The following is a 6,642-nucleotide window of genomic DNA, read 5'->3' as shown; positions in this document are numbered from 1 at the left end:
ATATATATATATTGGTGAATTTATTGTATTTCAACATACTAGACAGATATATATATATTGGTGAATGTATTCTGTTTCATCATACTAGATATATATATATATATTGGTGAGTTTATGTTTTTCATCACAGTATATACATATGTATTGGTAAATTTATTCTATTTCATCATACGATATATACATTAATATTGGTGAATTTATTATATTTCATCATACTATACATACTATATATGTGGGAATTTATTGTATTTTATCATACTAGTTGCATATATATTGATGTATTTATTGTATTTTATCATACTAGATATATATGCATTGGTGAATTTATTTTATTCATTATACTAAATATATTCGTGAATTTATTGTATATCATCATAGTAAATATAGATGTATTGGTGAATTTATTTTATTTCATCATACCATACAAATATGTATTAGTGAATTTATTGTATTTCATCATACTATACATATATATCAATTAATTAATTTATTGTATTTCAGCATACAAAATATAGATATATATTGGTGAATTTATTGTAGTTCATCATACTAGATATAAATATATATTGCTGAATTTATTGTGTTTCATCATACTCAATATATATATTTATTTATCGGTTTATTCTATTTCATCATATTATACATAGATATATTGGTGAATTCGTTTTATATTTTCATACTATATAAATATATATTAGTGAGTTTATTGTATTTCATCATACTAGATATATATATTGGTGAATTTATTTAAATTATCATATTGTTGCGTAAGCGAAGTCACATGACTAGTGTGACGTCACGTTTCTACAACTATCCTGTACCTTGGCGAATGCTCTAGCGTTTACTAGATATAGGGTAGTCTGGTATATAAAAGAGGGTGACAACGTGACGGGGAATAATGTGTGTGTAGATAGTGAGTAATTGAACTGGCAGTCAGAAGTATTGTTGACGTTCGTTGATATAGCGTTTGTTATAGAGCGACTGTTGAAAATAAGTGTATCGTAAAGTTGTATTCGGAAAGAATAAACCAGTTTTATTAAGTAAGGACTTGTGTCGCAAAGTTTCGTCGGAACGAAGTTACGGAAAATCAATTAACAAACGGAGACGTAACAATATCATTTAGAACTGACCTAGGCCTCCTGGGTCGGCCGAATTTTGTGTGATATTATTTGGTTTATTTAGTTTGTAGTTAAGTACAAAGCTACAAAAAGGACTATCTGTGCCCTATCCACTACAGGTGTCAAAACTTGATTTCTAGAGTTGTAAGTCCGCAGATATACGGTTGTGCCGCCGGGGGCTATGGGGTTTAAGGGCGAAAATAGTGTTAACAGCGAGGGTATCCAACAGATGAGACAATGAATTCTGAACAATATAAGTAATATAGTTTGAACATTATATTTAATTATCTATGCTCTTTATTAAATATATGGGAACAAATGAACACCTCTAAATGAAATCTTTTTGCAGTTTTAATTTGCACCACGTTTGGTTTGGTTTGTTTTGAATTTCGCGTAATGCTAAACCAAGGCTATCTGCGCTATCTGTCTCTACTTTAGCAGTGATAAACCAAAGGGAAGGCAGCTAGTCAACACCACCAACTCTTGGGCTACTCTTTACAAACGAATAGTAGGATTGACTGTCACGTTATAACGCCCCCACGGCTGAAAGGGCGAGCATGTTCGGTAACATTTCAGTCAAACGCCCTTCCGCCCCTTCGTCAAGCAGTAAAAACCGTGTTAGAATGGATTTAGGCTTAGGGTCTTTACTGTCTTACGAAGGGTGTCTGACCAAAACGTCGCACAAAATAAAATTATAAAAAGTTTTCATTTAGACGTGTAAATGTATTCTATGTTATCTTTTATCCAAGTTTTTCTTCTCATGTCTTATGAAACAACATTTATTCATTCACGTGTTATATATGTTTAGTATTCTGATCGATGTAGTTTGTTTGATAAGAAGTTAATATGAGTGTTACTTGATTACCACAGTAATATCTTTCCGTCGTTACCACCTTTTGTCGTTATTACAACAGTTGTAATATCTAAGACTACACATACACTTTGTGTTTTTCCTGCTGTTAACTTCCTTAATAACTTTGTATTTCGAACTGATGAAGAGCCCTTGCCAGAAACGTCATCATGTAGTTAAGAAACAAAAATTGTTGTTTTGTAACGTATTTATTAAGTATAAGTAGTATTGTGCAGGAAACGTAGTGTAAAACGTATGATAGTTCTTCTTTTTATATAAAAAGGTAACAGACTGAAATAATTGAAAATACGTATATTTCCATGTAATGTTGTAGGGTGCTTATTTGTGTGACGGATGTTGTGTTTTATAATGCTGACTTCTTTCTAATAGTTAGTATTGAGAAACATCGTCGGCGTGGCGTGGCGGTAGTATATGTTGGTAAACCATAGATATAGTATATATTTATGTAGTAAATGGCATAAAGGCTAATAGCAACAGAGCAATAATTAAGACGATAGTTAAACTATCTTCGGTTCATTTAAATTTGCTGCGATACGTAAACTGTAATCGTTTGGAGGGTAAGTTATTTGCGTGAAATCTTCATTTTTGTGGTTATGTGTATGATAATTAATTTCATATCATTATGACCTGTTGTCTCTCCTGACGTTTACGGTTTAGTTAGTTTCTGAAGAAAAATTCTAACTGATAACATTTCAAAGTAAATAATAAAGTTAATTTTATGATTATGTGCTGTTGGCGTTACTGGTACTAGCAGTAGTAAAACTAATACAAATAAAAACAAATCCCATGATATTTATTGTTTTAATATACTAATAGTATTACAGTTGCCAGAAAGTGATAGGGTAATTGTATTTGTTCGTAAAGACTATAGTACCACTACCACATGATATTGATACAATTACAAGGTTTTTGTTCTTTCTGTATGGTAAATAAAAGCAAGATAAGAGATACTTGTTAATTTATTTATAAAATTATTATTATTAACTGCCGATATTACTAACAATACCAGTAATATTGATACTGGACAACTAATGTTTAAATTCTGAATGAAATAACGTGAAATACTATATCTCTTAATAGATATATTACTCTGTAATACATTTTAAAAGTGCGTGAAGAAAGTACTTAAGCATAAACGTATGATTTATCTTTTCCTCTTAAAACATAATTATAAATAATAATCACATTTAAGTGATACCCCTCCCCTTTAGTTATGTTTTAGGCCTGTTGGTTTCTAATGTTTTGCCAGCTTTTTAAACTGAAATAATTATAAATAATATGAATGGATCTTATCAATGTCATCAGTATTTAGACTGTACCTATGTCATCATCTGATGAACTGCTCAACATTTAGTGCCATTATAGTATTGCCACTATTAGTATTAGTAATTCTGTGTTGTGAGAAATTGTGATAATAATATTAAATATTTAATTATTATACTGTTTGAAACTGGCCGTTAGTAACTGAGAAATAAGGGAAGATCATGCAATGCACGTGATAAAGTTTTAAGTAGGGTACAAGGTTTAAATGTGCAATTATCAGAAATGCTAAGGTCAGTCATCTGGCTAACAGTCTTGATTTGTATGATGATTTAAAGGTAGAGTAGCTGTTTTCTTGTGATTGTTTCTACTTAAATACATTAGGAAATTGTGCTTGGAAACACATTAAGTAACTTTATTATAATTTTTCTAATCTATTAGAGGTTAGGGTCGTTTTTGGATAGGGGGGATTTAAGTTTCTTTTTAAATTATAATGGACTTATGACAATTAGTTTTACTGAATGTGAGGGGCTTAATGAAAGTGTATATTTTTTTTTATGCATGTACTGTAAGTATCTGTAACATTGTTAGAATTTAAAAGCTTTGTCTGCTCATGTAAGTTTAAAATAAATAACATTACTTGCTCATGGTTAAATGATTACAGCAATATGATTTTTGTTTTGTTTTATAAGTTATTGGATGTCAAGAGTTCTTTTTATGGGTGTTTAAGGATGTATGTATTGACTGAACCACCCTCAACAAACAAAGGATGCTAACTGCAAAATGAAGGCCTAATTTTTACCTTCTCCTTCTAATATTCATCAGTCCACTTTTTGAGCTCATGTAAAGTTGTATCCACAATCATTTAAATGAAAATTTGTTTCACATGCTTCCTACTCTTCTGTTTGAGAAATAAAGCTGCTTCAACTGGAGATGTCTGACTTTTCTAAATATTAAATACATGACCTTTTGTCCCACTACCCTCCTTATTTAACATGGTGGTGGTTTCATAGACAGTGTAAGCAGGGGAGATATTTTATCTTTTAACAGTTGTGGTGTTTTGGAGGTTGGTAATAATGTAATGTATTGGTTAAATTGTGCAATGGGAGAGGGAAAAAGCTGCTGCTTGAGATTCTTTACTGACATTGATAGTAGTATGTATGCAGCTAATAAAAGTCAATTTTTTGTTATAGAAAACTTCAGTTGCATGAGGCTGAGTGCTCATTGATATGATGGGAAGTTGTTTCTCAACTTGATATGTAGAAAAAAAAAAAACCTGAAAAAATTCAAGATGCATCCTTATATTAGGCATTGCTTTTCAGTTCTGAGGAAAAACGTTTTAGGATTGTTATGGAAAAGCCTCTAAGTACCAGTGATCATAATATTGCCATTTGTTACTTATTTTGAGACTGTGTATAGAGTAAGTTGTGTCCCATTATTTTAGAAAGGCTCTTTTCAGAAACTAACGAGGGTAAGTTTTCAATAATATAAAAACAACTTATAAAATGGTAGATATTGCAGAATACCAAAATAACCAAAAATAAAAAAGTTAAAAAGGCCATAATTGAGGTTAAGAAGGATTTTAAAAGACGCTTGGCTTTTAATGTAAATTTGGATTTGATTTTTTTTGTACTGATATTAACACTGGAGAACACTGTACCTTTAAGAAAAGTAAAATTTATTTTTATAAGTGTTTTTTCTAAAAATAAATGAGATATTTAAACTGTTTAACATGCCTAAAGGAGATCATGGATGGTTTTTCTTAGATATTATTATTATTAAAGAAAATAATGGTTTGGGAAAGCTTAAATCTTGCATATTGAAAATACAGGATTATAATCTGGGTACCATTCTGATTGTGGGGAGGGGATATGACTACTGGCAGGGTCCCTTAAGAGTCTGTATTTGGACCTTTGTTGTTCATTAGCTATAAGATTGTCAAATGTTTATGGTATTAAACCGATAGCCTGTGATAGGTAAAGCTGATTCTTTAGAAAATCTTATCTCGCCAACATCAATTAGGACTAAGACCTGTCAGTTGTTCTGCATATCAAACTTCTTCATACTGTTCTATCTTCAAATGTAGCATGCTCTTAAACTTCTGCAGTTGATATCCCTCTCCTTTCAAGAGCACCTGTTATTCCTTTTACCCATCTCATACAAAGTTTTCCAGGTGGGCTTCTTCCTCATGGTTTTCAATTATATTTATTTGGGTATATACACACCATCTCAACTTATTTCTTTCAATAATTTCAAGTATTGATGTTGCATTTAAATCTCTCTAATTTTTGTATTTTTTCCATATATAAAGTTTTTAGAAAATGTTTCGTAAACTAGTAGCTAGCAGTCAGTGACAAATAAAATTTTGGCTGTTTTGACTGGCCATAAGTTTGCAACTTCCAAAACATACATACCTCTGCTGACACTAATAGCTATTTTTCGATCTTCGTCTTTGCCATCTAACGTTGTGTTCACTTGCTCCAGTCTTTATAAACCCTACTCGACTGCCCTCGGCAATATCTAATTTGCAGAACTTTATGCCGGCCTTCACACACCCTCTATGTTGGTACTGTATATAAGCACTGTATGCAGACAATAAAATAACTTTTTCTTGATAAAGCATGAGCATTCAGACAAACGTTTTGTAATTTACATTTTCTTAGTTTTTGCATTCTAATAATCGGGAATTTTTTTTATTTGTTATATGTGGAAGCTGTCCGTGACCTGATTTGGGGCGAGATCAAGTCCTTCATGTGGCCTGGAGGTATCTATCCGAGAAGGAATTATTTGAATTTTCATTCTGAAATGGGATATTCTAGGGAGAATTTAGACTCCCTGTTTCCTGCTCCTTCTTTCACTAGAGCTTCCTCTCCTGAGGACTCATCTGATCAGCCACCTCCTGCCCTTTTTCTGCAGTTTGTTACACATGTTTGTGAAGTTTTGGAGATGCAACCAGTTGCTTTTGAGTCTACCCCTGCTTTGTTGTCCAATCGTTCTCAAGGAGATTACTTAGTTTTCCTCCTGATATTGTTTGAGAGATTTGCAACACAATTATGTGAGGATGTCGCTATGCCTCCTCACCCCTTTATCTGAAAACAACATGCCCCGGCGTATCATCATCAGGATGATATATATTTAGACATTCAGAAGTTGGATCCGTTGTTGGATGTATGGAGTGCCAGGTATGAACCTGTTATCTCTTTTAACAGGTCACAATTTCTGTGGATTCGTTTGACTCTTAGTACAGAATCTTTAGAAGCCAGAGTTGAGACAGCATGTTTGCAGTCTTCTTTATCGTCTTTGGTTGCTTGACTCTATTCTACTTCCACTGGTACTTCTGCAGGTTCATCTCTTTGTATCTCAAGGCCCCCTCCTTCCACTCGTCATTCCATT

The 6,642-nt window shown here is 32.3% G+C and overlaps 1 protein-coding gene across 2 annotated transcripts in view; it reads left to right on the top strand.

Annotated features, from left to right (window-relative positions):
* The first annotated feature begins 2,095 nt into the window (after positions 1-2,095).
* LOC106460380 (ubiquitin-like modifier-activating enzyme ATG7) overlaps positions 2,096-6,642 on the top strand; it is a 61,697-nt gene continuing 57,150 nt past the window's right edge. The window contains exon 1 of one of the 2 annotated variants that reach the window (XM_013920073.2): positions 2,096-2,251. The gene's annotated coding sequence lies outside the window, so the exon portion shown is untranslated. Of the gene's footprint in view, positions 2,252-2,372; positions 2,547-6,642 lie in introns of those variants that run through there. The other variant, XM_022387090.1, reaches the window with a different exon arrangement.

This window comes from Limulus polyphemus, unplaced genomic scaffold (assembly GCF_000517525.1).
Source record: "Limulus polyphemus unplaced genomic scaffold, Limulus_polyphemus-2.1.2 Scaffold761, whole genome shotgun sequence".
In the NCBI taxonomy this organism is placed as follows: Eukaryota; Metazoa; Arthropoda; class Merostomata; order Xiphosura; family Limulidae; genus Limulus; species Limulus polyphemus.
The sequence above is the reverse complement of the archived record's forward strand: the minus strand, read 5'-3'. Positions and strand labels throughout refer to the sequence as shown.